Source organism: Eriocheir sinensis, chromosome 37 (genome assembly GCF_024679095.1).
Source record: "Eriocheir sinensis breed Jianghai 21 chromosome 37, ASM2467909v1, whole genome shotgun sequence".
Taxonomy (NCBI): Eukaryota; Metazoa; Arthropoda; class Malacostraca; order Decapoda; family Varunidae; genus Eriocheir; species Eriocheir sinensis.
Window position 1 is genome coordinate 12,766,006 of NC_066545.1, and position 13,065 is coordinate 12,779,070.

The 13,065-nt window shown below is 44.0% G+C and overlaps 1 protein-coding gene across 1 annotated transcript in view; it reads left to right on the forward strand.

Moving 5' to 3' along the window:
• Positions 1-9,538: 9,538 nt before the first annotated feature.
• LOC127008270 (speckle-type POZ protein B-like) overlaps positions 9,539-13,065 on the forward strand; it is a 118,208-nt gene continuing 114,681 nt past the window's right edge. The window contains exon 1 of the mRNA XM_050880055.1: positions 9,539-9,579. The gene's annotated coding sequence lies outside the window, so the exon portion shown is untranslated. The remainder of the gene's footprint in view (positions 9,580-13,065) is intronic.

A 13,065-nucleotide genomic window follows, 5' to 3' on the forward strand; every position in this document is an offset into this window, starting at 1 on the left:
TCGTTAGGACACAACCGTCGATTGTCAGGTTAAATTCGACCCTAAAGTGTGGGAAAAATACATCCTGCAGGACCTTTGCTTCCACCGTCAGCAGCTTCCACGTGGCACTGCTCAGGTTGCAGCTCTTGAGATGAAAACAATGCTCAGCTATTTTTTCAAGTGTTTCGTCTTCCACCTCGACGCAGACACCCTCAAAGTCATCTCCCGGCTTCACATACAACGATGTCGATATGGCGATTTGTGGGTGCGTTTCATTCTTCTGATAGATTATTTCTTCTCCCTCCTTCACGACTACATCAGGCTCGACACAGTCCTTGGCGGAGGCGAGGCCGAGGGCGCCCACGAAGACCACAGCGAGCAGGACAACCACAGCTACACGTCCCGCCATCACCAGTGCGTGGGTGTGAGTACTGCACGGGAGGACACACGGAGGCAGATAATCGTGCTCGCTGGCCGGAGAAGAAAGAGATTGAGGTTTCCTGTTCTTGGTGACAAAAGAATATGGTGGTACGATTGCCATTGTCATATTGTATCATCCTCGTTGAAGCAGCTACGCATTTTAGGATTTTGTGTTCTGTTAAATTAAAAGAAGGAGGAGAAGGAGGAAGGAAGGAAGGAAGGAAGGGTGGAGTAAGAAAAGGAGAACTGAGTAGCCTACGTGTCGGGAAGAAAAAATAAGTATGAGGGTATAGACAAAAATGAGGAGAAAAAGGAGAAAGGAAATAGTGGGTGTCAAAAAAAGAGAAATAAGAGAGCAGGAGTAGGACGACAAAAAATGAAGAAGAAGAAGAGAGATAAATGAGTATAGGAACAGGAGGAAAATTAAGTAGGAAGACGAAAATGAGAAGGAAGAAGAGACAGATAAGGGTCAAAGGAAGAAGAAAGAAGAGAGTAAGAGGAGGAGGGGGAGGACAGAGGTGAGGATGATGGGAAAGTAAAGAATAAAGGAAGAAAAAAAAGGAGAAGGAAGAGGAGGAGGGAGAGGAGGAGGACGACTAAGGTGAGGATGAATGGGGAAGAAAATGAAAAACAAAACAAAACTATACCATCCATAAGAACACAAGGAATGCATTTAGCTATTTTAAAATGCCACGCCATACTTTGAACTTTCTGATGAGGCTTCCGCTGAGTTAGCCGTAGTGGGTATTTATGTATGTAGGTATGTCAGTATGTAATAGTATCAATATATTGCACCGTGTTGTGTAGCTATTGCATTTGCTTTCTGAGAATACTGGAATGTTAGCGAAGGGCATGTTAACGAAGAAGAGTATATAGTACGTATGTGTCGTAACGATCTGCTATGTAAAGTGACGTAGTAGTAATAGTAGTAGTAGTAGTAGTTTATAGAAGTGGTAGTAGTAGTAGTATATACCCATGGAAACACTCACAACAACCTCTACAAAAGTCTTATCAAATATGGGTGTGTAATCCCCGAAATATTTAAGAATGAATATATGGGCATTTAGAGAGAGAGAGAGAGAGAGAGAGAGAGTTAGGTTGTTTAATTACAATCTTGAACTTTCATATAAAGGATATCCGTCTCCCAAACGTATTCTCTCTCTCTCTCTCTCTGTCTCTCTCTCTCTTCTTAACTGTATTTACCGAAGAAAGATTAGACGAGATACCTCAGTGAGAACAGATCTACAGGTGAGAAGAGGTAGAAGGATTAACCGACAGCAACGTAAGTAAGGAGGTCGTGATTAGACAGATAATTAGACTCAAAATTACTAAGGCGGCAGGCCCAGATTAATTTTTTCCCAGGGTATTAAAAGAATGTAAATCTGAAATCAGTGGGCAGCTAGCAGAAGTTTTTAGGAAGTCGCTGGACACAGGGGTGGTGCCTGCTTCATGGAGGCAGGCACACGTTATTCCATTATATAAGAATAGAGACAAATCTTCTATGCAAAGCTATAGGCCGATTAGTTTGACGTCAGTTATAGGTAAAATGCTTGCGTCAATAATAGCAGATAGTATTAGGGACCATATTGACAAACCTAATTTAATTCACGACTCACAGCGAAGGAAAGTCGTGCCTCACTAATCTTTTAACCTTTTACAATAGATTATACGAGGCAGCTGACAATGATGAGAGTTACGATGTAGTTTATCTTGATTTTAGTAAGGACTTCGATAAAGTACCTCACCAGAGACTATTAAATAAAGTCAGGGCTCATGGAATAGGAGGGAAGGTTTATGATTGGATTAGCAACAGGAAGCAGAGGGTTACCATTAACGGTAAGAAATCCGAATGGGGTAATGTTACCAGTGGGGTTTCTCAAGGCTCAGTTTTAGGCCCGCTTTTATTCATTATCAGTGACATAGACAATTGGATAACCAGTGACATAAGTAAATTTGCGGATGACACCAAAATAGGACGCACTATGAGGACAGGGGAGGATGCTAGAGCACTGCAGGAGGATCTCAACAAACTGTTAGCTTGGTCAGAGAAATGGCAGATGAATTTTAACATCACCGCGTACTCGTAGCGTACTATAAGTGTACAAAGGAACACACAACCCATTACACGGGTAATATATAGTTCCACAACGTTAGGCAGAGCAGAGTGTGAAAGGGATTTGGGAGTGTTAGTGATTGAAGTATTCAAATGGGTCAAGGGTTACAACAAAGACGATTTTTTTTTTTTTTTACAGCAAAGGAGACAGTTCAAGGGGAAAAAAAAAGTAAACATTAATAAAAAAAAAGCCCGCTACTCGCTGCTCCTAAAAAGAATCCAAAGAGGTGGCCGAAAGATAGGTCAGTTTCGGGAGGAGAGGTGTCCTGATACCCTCCTCTTGTAAGAATTCAAGTCGTAAAGCACTGAGAATTAGCCAGCAGGATAGAACACGAGGTAATGCGTTTAAATTAGAAAAGTATAGATTTAGGAGAGAAATAGGCAGGCATTGATTTAGTAATAGGGTGGTGGGGGGATGGAATAGGCTATATAAGCAATCACATAGTTAGTGCAGGGACGAAAGCTTGTTTTAAAAGTAGACTGGATAGCTACATGGACGAGGGTGACAGGTGGTAGTGGGTGGGAATGTGCTCTGTAGACAACTCGGCCTCTTGCAGTCACCCTATGTTTTTATGTTCAGGAGAGAGAGAGAGAGAGAGAGAGGGTGATACATAACTCCTTCTCCTCCTCCTCTACTTATCTGAGGCTTGTGATAGTATGACACGACTTCCGTATTATGCATGTGAAAAGACTCATGGACACCCAACTATTTTTCTTTTGTGGCCTTTGGAAATATTTGTGAGAGTCGAAGCGTCTGAGCCTACGGGCCACGAGCGCCTATCACTTCAGAGTTACACCAAGCCAGAGTGTGAGTCTGTATAACCTGATTGATTGATTGATAGTTTATTGTTGCAGGTAAACAACAAGGGAGAAGGGAGGAACATGCCATCCCAACCCCCAGGCAGGACAGAGTGTTTTGTTCTTGTGTTGTCTGCATGCACGCCCCCTTTGTGTTCAGTCATTGCCAGGAACGTACGTGCTCAACTCAGGTGCGTACGTGCTCAACTCAGGTGCGTACGTGCTCAACTCAGGAAGTTCATTGCATCTCATCATGTCACTTCCCGCGGTGGTTGACAGCTGTTCTAAAGAGTTGCCAATTGATTTTTCTTGCCCCATCATGATCCCGCACACACAAAAAAATGTTTCCAAAAGCTACAAAGATATGTCGGGTTCTAGTGATTGTTTTCGCTTACACGGTGCAAAAGCCTTGTCGAGCTATCACTAGACTCACATAATTTACCCATGAAAATACCTACAACACCCTTTGAAGCCCTAAGCTCTGGTTTGGGAGTACGTAAAGTCAGGTTAGACATACCTAACCTAACGCACTCCAAATACAAATGCAATAAAACTATAATCCAGTACCAATACCATTCAAAGCAAAGACCCAGACCAGGCGTTTCGTTCATCATTATAAACATGCAAAATTACCAAAAATTCTCTGTCTAGTAAATCCCCTAAACTCCTTCCCAATGACCGTAACTACCTTGGAGGAGGCCCGAACTTGAACTTACCGAGACGCAACTAAAAAAGACAAGTTACCCTCAACGTAAAAGCTGCCGAGTAGAAGAAAAAACGAGGCGGGTGGAGCTATTTAAGGGGAGGCTTCTTGTGATAATCCTGTGCAGTATTATTATTATTTTTTTTCGATGAAGGAGCTGGAGTTAGTTTTAATATGGAGAAGTTGATTGTTCACGGCACCTGTTTTTCCTGAGGGAGTAATTAAGCCGTTACAAAGCCTGGTGCCCACTCTGGCCCACCTCACGTATGAAGAACGACTGGCAGAACTGAAACTTATACTCTAGAGGAGCGGAGAGGATCAGGGGAGATATGATTCAGGTGTTTAAGATCTTGAAATTTAAGGCTTTGGCCGTGTTGGGGGAGATGAAGACTGACTGAGGGAGAAGGGAGGAATTAACATGCCTTCCCAATCCCCAGGCAGGACAGAGTGCGATTAAATAACTAATAATACATGTGTAGGTAGCACCATGAAACTAAAAAGATACAATGGTAGGAATGAATGCACAACAAGGGAAGGGGGCGGTACCATGCCGGCCTCCCCCTTGGCAAGAAGAAAATAAAATGTGTGGACGGAGAAATACATTGTCCAAGCACTAGATGGGAATGAATAGAGATAGAGTAAATAGTCCTTAAAGTAGAATACTGCAGAAATCACAGCCTTTTATAGCATGGCAGTAGTTCTAAGGCTGGCTGCCCCTAGACACTGCCTCAAACTGAAAAAAACAAGACACAGAACGCACACACACAAAAAAAAAATGTTCTCGAGAGCATGGAACAGTTTGCCGGAGGAGGTTGTGAGTATTGAAAGTGTTAATGCATTTAGAAACAAATACGACGGGCATGTTCATAGCCAATTGAGAAGAGGCAACCATTATGAGCGATATTATTTTTTTATTTTTATTTTTATTATAGCTCCCTTGCCTCTTAATTATGTCCACTACCATTATATCTTTTTGTTTCCTGCACATGTATCCTTAGTTGTATAATCACACTCTGTACTGCCTGGGGGTTGGGATGGCATGCTCCTCCCTTCTCCTTTGTTGTTTACTTGCAACAATAAACTATCAATCAGTCAATCTCTTATGCCATCACTAGGTAAGCAATCAGGGCAAAGGCTGCAGGTACGAGCCAACGGAGTGTCTGCCTCCCGCACCAAGACCAAGACCAGATCAGATCAAAATGTCTACTGCCCAGTGTGTTGTGCCCCTTATTTTGACCGATTTTCTGCCTCTCTGGTGATTTTTCGACCACTTTAACCTACGAGACTGCCAGGGGAGGACATTTTGCCGACTGCCTGGTGAGTAAATAAGGCCAGGAGGGGCGAGGGGAGGAGTAATTGAGGGGCAATAGTGGAGGCGACTAATGGCCTTGAAATGGGTTAAGGATTTTGGGCTAAACGTTCTCATTTCGGGGTTCTGTTGTATTTCCGCGCCTCTGTGGCACACCCCGTGGCCTGCCCTGTGGTTCTGCGTGCCACCGTCCGTGCCTCAGCCGTGCACCAGGCAGTCTGCCCCTCGCTGGTGTCCAGGCCGCCAGGGGCCCCGTCCATGGCCACCGAGGGACCACACCAATGTTTCACTTCTAATATGGGACCACTTGGCCTCCATGGTGTCCTCCTGAGGCTGTGGATGGCTCTGCTCACGCCCTGTGGCTCGGCTCTGAGGCAGTGCTTCTCCCTGGGTGGGTGGCCGTGGGGGGGCGGGGGCCAGCCCCCACCCTGCCTGGCACGGCTCAGGGCTCCTGCACACCCTGGCTGGCCACTGCCAGACACAGATATTTCTTCATTTTTTGGGACCTGCCTTCATATTATGGTTCAAGGACATGTATTCAGTTCATGAACTGTTTCACAGAGGTGAAATAGCATCTTCTGGAGGCATGGAAAGGTTCTACACAATTACCTCATCATGTGAACACTGAGAGTAATGGATAATATTAATGAGAGGGTAGCCACCTCTTGCAGGGTTAATACTTTCAATATGGATTCTTTTTTGGTCCCTGAATGCAATGCAGTAACAAATGACCTCCATATAATAGAAGGGAGGTCGAAGTCCCCTCGTTAGGGAGGTTGAGGGGGGCAAAGCCCCTCCCGTTATGGGGATCAAGGGGGGCAAAGCCTCACTGTTAGGTATGTTACATTATGTTAAGTTAGGTTAGGTTAGTTAAAGGTAAATATGGAAATTCTCTACGTGCCTCCAATATTGCCCCCATAAGAATAACAACCTTTCCAAGGTCTCACATACTGTTGTACTTCTCTAGTTTTACTGGCTCATCATACATGTAGGGGGTGTCCAGGTTAGGAAGGGGGTCAAGGGGGGCGAAGTCCCTCCGTTAGAGGTTAGGTTATGTAAGGTTTGGTTGAAGTAGTTTTAAATATGCTCCCCCACCCCAAAATCCTGATTTCCCACGGGTTCCTCAAGATCGTTCGGGGACGGGGATAAGGCCTTTTTCTTTACTTTTAAGTACTTGCGCCTTCATATTATGGTTGAGGGACATGTATTTCGTCCCTTGACTATAATATGGAGGCGTAATATCGTATTTTGGAGGCGTGGAGTCAATCTCCGCAAATACCATTTTAAATTTATTTGGCACGCAGTGTGGGGCGGTAAATATTTATCATTAAAACTATTTAATGTTTGATTTTGAACTCTTTGCCAGTGGATTTTCACCACTAGAAAATATGAAATATATTAATGATAATTTTGAAGGTTTATTAAATTACCCTATACTTTTCCTTTGTGAATGCAGGAGGGAAGTGACAAACTTTAAAATGGTTTGGCCACATGGAGCGAATGGAGGAGAGTAAGATGACCAGAAGGATGTATGTGAGTGAGATAGAGGGAGGGAATGCTAGAGGACGACCTCCAGTGAAATGGAGAGATAGGGTGCAGGAGTACATTAGGGAGAGGGGGGAAAGATCTTTGAGAAACTTTGAGCAGGCAAGGAAGGAGTGTCTGGATAGAGAAAGTTGGAAACTCTTCTGCCGTGGCCATCCCCTGGTGGGAGCTCCTAGGAGCAGGCGTTGATGAAATGATGATGATGATGAAATGCAGGAGGGGTTATATATATTTGGGTGGCCCATATGTAATCCCACCTAGGGGCCCCCATAGACTACACCTGACATGGGTCCTGTAACACTAGCTGCTACATTTGCCATCCATTATGAGAGGTCAGATCTCGCCTCAAAGTGACACATATTATTGATGTTTGCATGCTGATGACATAGCTTTTGAGGACAGAATACAGGCATGGATAGGAGGGCAAGCATTTCCGGGCCATTCATTTGCTCCCCACATGAGTAATCTTCCACTGCCGCTTCTGCAAGTGTTGAGGGCACCAGGGCAGGCAGGGTGGCCTCACAACAAAGGGACTGTGCTCTCCAGACTAACCTAAGCTTCAGGTATGCAGGCAGGGGGTGAAATATACCCTAATAATTACTCTGTTAGCAGGTTGACTTCACTAAATAGTTAGGTATGAATCAGCCTTCCTTCATCTGTATTTTCTCCTAGCTATGACTTAAACACTCTCAATAGGGGCATACATTATCAAAAAGACTGTGACATCACCTGTGCCACACAACCTTTGCTGCTGGTTTTCAACAGTCCTTCATGGGGCATAGCAAGCTGGCCAACCCTTTAGTACTTTTTATAGTTGTAGTAACCAGGCATAGTGTGTAGAATAAACATCGAGTGGATCAGAACACTATGGAGATTTTTTACTGTAGGCTGAGGAAAAGTCAAATATCTGCTGACATGTTATAGTAATCCCACCAGTCGCTTGGAGCTTCCAGAAGTAGATTTACATAGAAAATCAGACCACACAGACCCCATAGTCCAGACAAGGTGATCTGTCCTTAAACCTAAGTGATTCTACATTAGGTAATCAGATGGCTCCAAAACTTTGCATTTCTACTCTAGTTAATATTAAGTTGGTGGAAGAAAGTAAGATGTAGAAGAAAAAGTAGGATGCAGAAAAATCTTAAATATTGCTCAGAACCTCCAGAAGGATGTAGCTATGATAGGATTGTCCTGATGCATGCTCCTTTTCCTACAGTTATCCTCACCTTATGTCAGCCTTGCAGCCTCATTGCCTCTCTGGTTCATAAGTTCGGAAGGAGTGATCTTTTGACGTTCTGGTGCCAGAGCCGTGGGGACCAACACATAACTCGTAGCCGTCTCTCTCTGTGCCAGTAGATTTTTTAAAGTCCCCTAAGACAACAAGGGTCATATTATTAGACATTTCATTGCCCAAGAACACCCATTTGACAAGGCTTTCGTTGGAGTTGTGGGCATTTCCAGGAGTAGTTCTATGACCCTGGTGGTAGTGTGACCCTTCCTCTGTACCATGGCCCTGTAGAAACACTCATTAGAACCCGATTGACCCCCTCTTTGACCTTAAGAAATAGATATCTAATGTGAGAAGCAAAAGTGTCTTGTAAAACCGACCTAAGTGTCATGTGTGGGGCACCAGTTGCGTATAGAGTCAAGCTTGGCATAGAACATCTCTTTCTCGTCAAGTTCACGCATCTTGATTGGGGGGTATACTGCTTCAACCTCACCAGCATCATGCACTTGTCAACCTAAGTAACCCCAATGACAGAGTGCTACAGTCGGCTAGAAATGGTTATAGCTACCCCTTTAGGATGAGCACTATTGGTCCGGCCTGATCAGTGGTAGGTATACCCCCACTACCTCTCAGGGTATGGCATGTTCAGTGGAGATTGTGACTATTCAGGAAGAGGGGGAAAAAAATACAGCTCGGGGTGGTTAAGTGCACTGCCCTTACCCTAGTTGTCCCTGCTTGTACACATATTTCTTTGTCATCAATATACATGCATACCTTAGTGATGGTGAAGAGGCTAGGGAGCTAAATAACTCATAAGGGTGCCTCGTCTCAGTGATTCTGCCTCCAGTTTGTCATACTTATTTAAAAGAGTTCACGCTGGGCCCCTACAACACTGAAGGGGAGACTGTTCCATTATTTGTTGTAAAAAAAAAAAAAAAAAAAAATTGGTCACTGCTCTGGCATATATTAATTGCCTTTAGTATGGCTTCAATTTTGTTCTCTTAACCATTTTTAGTTTTGATTTTTCATAGTAGGGAGTCTAGACATTGATCTCACAACCCCTCTTCATGTATGTATGTATATTTTATGTATTGTGTTCTTTATTCTTGTTATGTATTGGGCCCTTTATGTATGTATGTATGCCTGAAATTGTTGACACACACACACACACACACACACACACACACACACACACACACACACACACACACACACACACACACTTGCACAACACTGAATAAAATAATAAAACGACCCAACTAAAAAAAAGACAAGTTACCCTCAACATAGACGCTGCCGAGTAGAAGAAGAAAACGAGGCGGATGGAGCTATTTAAAGGGAGGCTTCTTGTAATAATCCCGTGCAGTATTATTATTATTTTTATTTTTTTCGTTGGCTGAGCTGGAGTTTGTTTTAATATTGCGTTTGTCTTTCTTTTAGGTTCCGGAGGTTTCTGTTGGAGTCACCGGAACCTCGACGATAAGGTAAGATTATAACCTTTTTATTTTCTTTCTTTTTAGTAAACTTAATATTATTGTTGTTGTTGTTGTTCTTGTTGTTGTTCTTCTACTTCCTCTTCTTTCTTCTTCTAGTTCTTCCTTTTTTCTTATTATTACAACTTCCACTACTGCTACTAATACTGAGAGAGAGAGAGAGAGAGAGAGAGAGAGAGAGAGAGAGAGAGAGAGAGAGAGAGAGAGAGAGAGAGAGAGAGAGAGTTGAGGGTTTGTGGAGAAAATAGAAGACATAGAAAGTAGGGTATCCTGTCCCTCCCCTACCCCCCATTTTCTCCCTCCGTCCCCTGTCTCTCCTTTCTTCCATCTCTCTCTCCTCCTCCTCCTCCTGACAATAGAAATGAAGGTTTATTTAGGGTATGAACCAGAGCCTATCACAACAGAGAGAGAGAGAGAGAGAGAGAGAGAGAGAGAGAGAGAGAGGGGAAAAAGATGGAAGAAGAGGAGGAAGAGGATAAAAGAAAGGTAAAGAGCATAGAAGAAGAAGAAGAAGAGGAGCAGGAGGAGGAGGAGGAGGAAGGAAAATAATGGAAAATATAAAAGAAATATAAAAAAAAAGAGGATTTTGAAGGAGAAAGGAGGGCTAAAAGACGAAGAGAGAGAGAGAGAGAGAGAGACTGACTGCGTGGGTGGTGTGTGTCTGTCTGTGTGTGGTTGAGACTTGAGAGAGATGGGGGGGAGGGGGGGTAAGGTAGCGAAGTGGGTGGTATCCTAAAGGAACACACACACACACACACACACACACACACACACACACACACACACACACTTTTCTATGGGCGTCTCCTCCCTTTACCGCCACTTCAAGCAAGGACTTCCCGCCATATTGGAAGGAGGAGGAGGAGGAGAAGGAGGAGGAGGGATGAAGGGACAACATACAGGGAGACAAGAAGAAAAGGAGAAAGAGGGAGAGAAAAAAAGATCAAGAAAAAGGGAAAATAAAGATGAAGAAGGGGATGAAGAGGAAGAGGAGGAAGATCAAAAATAATAATAAAAAGTAGAGGAGAAATACTGTAAGAGAATCTGAAAGGTGAAGAGAAAGAAAGAAAAAGACAAAGGAGAGAAGGAAGAAGATAAAGGAAGGAGAAAGTAAAAAGAAGAAAAAGAAAAGGAAGAGGAAGGAGAAGAAGAAAAGGCATGAAGGAAAATAAACAGTTAAAAATAGAAGGGAAAAAAGAAAACAGTAAGAAGAGAAGATCCAGGAGGAAGAAGAAGAAGAGAAGAGGAGGAGGAGGAGGAGGAAAAACTGAAAATCGTAATGGCTTCCTCTAATTTTGGGAATGGAGGGAGGAAAAAAGGGAGGGAGGAAAGGATGGAGGGAAAGTGGAAAAGGAAGAGGAGGGAAGGGGAGGAAGGGAAAGGGGGGCAAGGGAAGGTCTTCTTTATCCTTTCTCACCATCCCTCCCTTCCCCCTCCCCCCCTTTCTCTACCTCCCCTCCTCCCTTCCTCCCTCCCTTCCTTCGTCTACAATATGTTCTTCCTCCTTTCTCTTTTTCGAAGGTGAGAACTGTCTGGCCCGAGAGAGAGAGAGAGAGTAGTTTTATATCCATGTCTTTCAGTGTTATTCCTCTCATTCTCTCTCTCTCTCTCTCTATCTATCTATCTATCTGTCTATCTATTTATGTCTACCGCCTCAAAGCACTTATTGGTGGACCCCTTTTCATGTTTGGGGGTCGTATTTTATTTACACTTCCACTCCTTCATCCTTCCTTCTCTCCATTCCCTGTACTCAAGTCAGTGTTAGGCGGTATCGAACGTTGGACCACACATACCCACGCAGCTTCTGGAATACGTCAACTTTTCCAGCCTTCCCCCTCTCGTGTGTGTGTGTGTGTGTGTGTGTGTGTGTGTGTGTGTGTGTGTATTTCCTTTATCTTTGAGCTTCTCTCTCTCTCTCTCTCTCTCTCTCTCTCTCTCTCTCTCTCTCTCTCTCTCTCTCTCTCTCATAAGGGTCAGGGTCAGGCTCGACACGGCATTAAAATCCCCTCTAGCGACACATCCTCGAAGGGGGGGGAGGGGGAGGAGGAGGAGGAGGAGGGTATTTCCTGCTCCTCCTCCTCCTCCTCCTCCTTTTCTTCAGTCTAATTGTTTTTCGGGTCTTACTTCTCTTCTTACTGCTAATCTCCTCCTCCTCCTCCTCCTCCTTTGTTGATTTCCATAGAACAGTCTTTATCTTCCTTCCGACCCTGTTTTGTTTTTCTTGTTTTTCTCCTCTTCCTCCTTCTCTTCCTCTACTTCTCTTTCTTCCTCCTCTTCATCTTCTATTCCATCGTTTCTCAATTCTTTTTCTATTAGTCTTTCATTTTCTCTTTCTTTCTCGTCCATCTTTTCTTTCTATTTCTTTTTTTCCTTCTCCCTTCACGGTCCTTAGCCATCTGGTCCTCATTTTGTGCCCAGCGGAGGGGGGAAGGGAAGAGGAAGAGGAGGGGGAGGTAAGGAGGGAGAGAGGAAGGGAAAAAGGGGGGGAGCGGAGGGGATTTGGAGTGGGTAGAACACGTGTGCTTACGAGAGGGCGGTGGTTGAGAAGAAGAAGAAGAAGAAGAAGAAGAAGAAGAAGGGGTTGGTTTGAAGGCAGTGTGTAACAGTTATGTGTATGTATGTATGTATGTATGTATGTATGTATGTATGTACTACTACTACTACTACAGGAAACTTTATTATCATTGTTTGTGTATATTTTTAGAAGCAGTGAAGAAAGACCGGAAAATTGATATACATGTGTGTGTGTGTGTGTGTGTGTGTGTGTGTGTGTGTGTGTGTGTGTGTGTGTGTGTGTGTGTGAATATGCATGTTTTTTTTTAATCATCATGACCTTGTTCTATTATGTGTCCTTTCTTCTTTTGCTCCTCCTCCTCCTCCTCCTCCTCCTCCTCCTCCTCCTCTTTATCTAATTCTTCTTTCCTGTTTATCTTTTGCTCCCATAAGCTTATCTTCTTTCGTCTTCTTCTTCTTCTTCTTCTTCTTCGTTACAATTATCATCTTGTTATCCACCAAACGGAAATATAATGTGTGTGTGTGTGTGTGTGTGTGTGTGTGTGTGTGTGTGTGTCCATGCATATTCTGCTATTGTGTTTTTTTCTGCTTGTTGTTTCCGGGTTGTGAATTATGAGGAAGAGGAAAGGAAGGGAAGGGAAGGGGGAGAAGAGAGGGGAAGGACGGAGGAAGTGAGTGAGGGAGAGGAAGTAAGGGGGAATGTATGTTTGGAGGAAGAGAGGGGAGGGGAAAGGGGGGAAGGAGGAGGGAGAAAGAGAGTGAGGGGAGAGGACAAGGCAAAGAAAGAGAAAGGATGAAGGGGAGGAAAGGGAAGGAAGGAGGGAAGAAGAATGGGAAATGGGCAAGACTGATAGAGGGGACAGGGAGTGAGGGAAGAGAAAGGGAAGGAAGGATGGAAAGGAAGAAGGGAGGAGGAAATGGGGAAAAGTGAGAGAGGGGAAGAATGTGAGAGGAGGAAGGGGA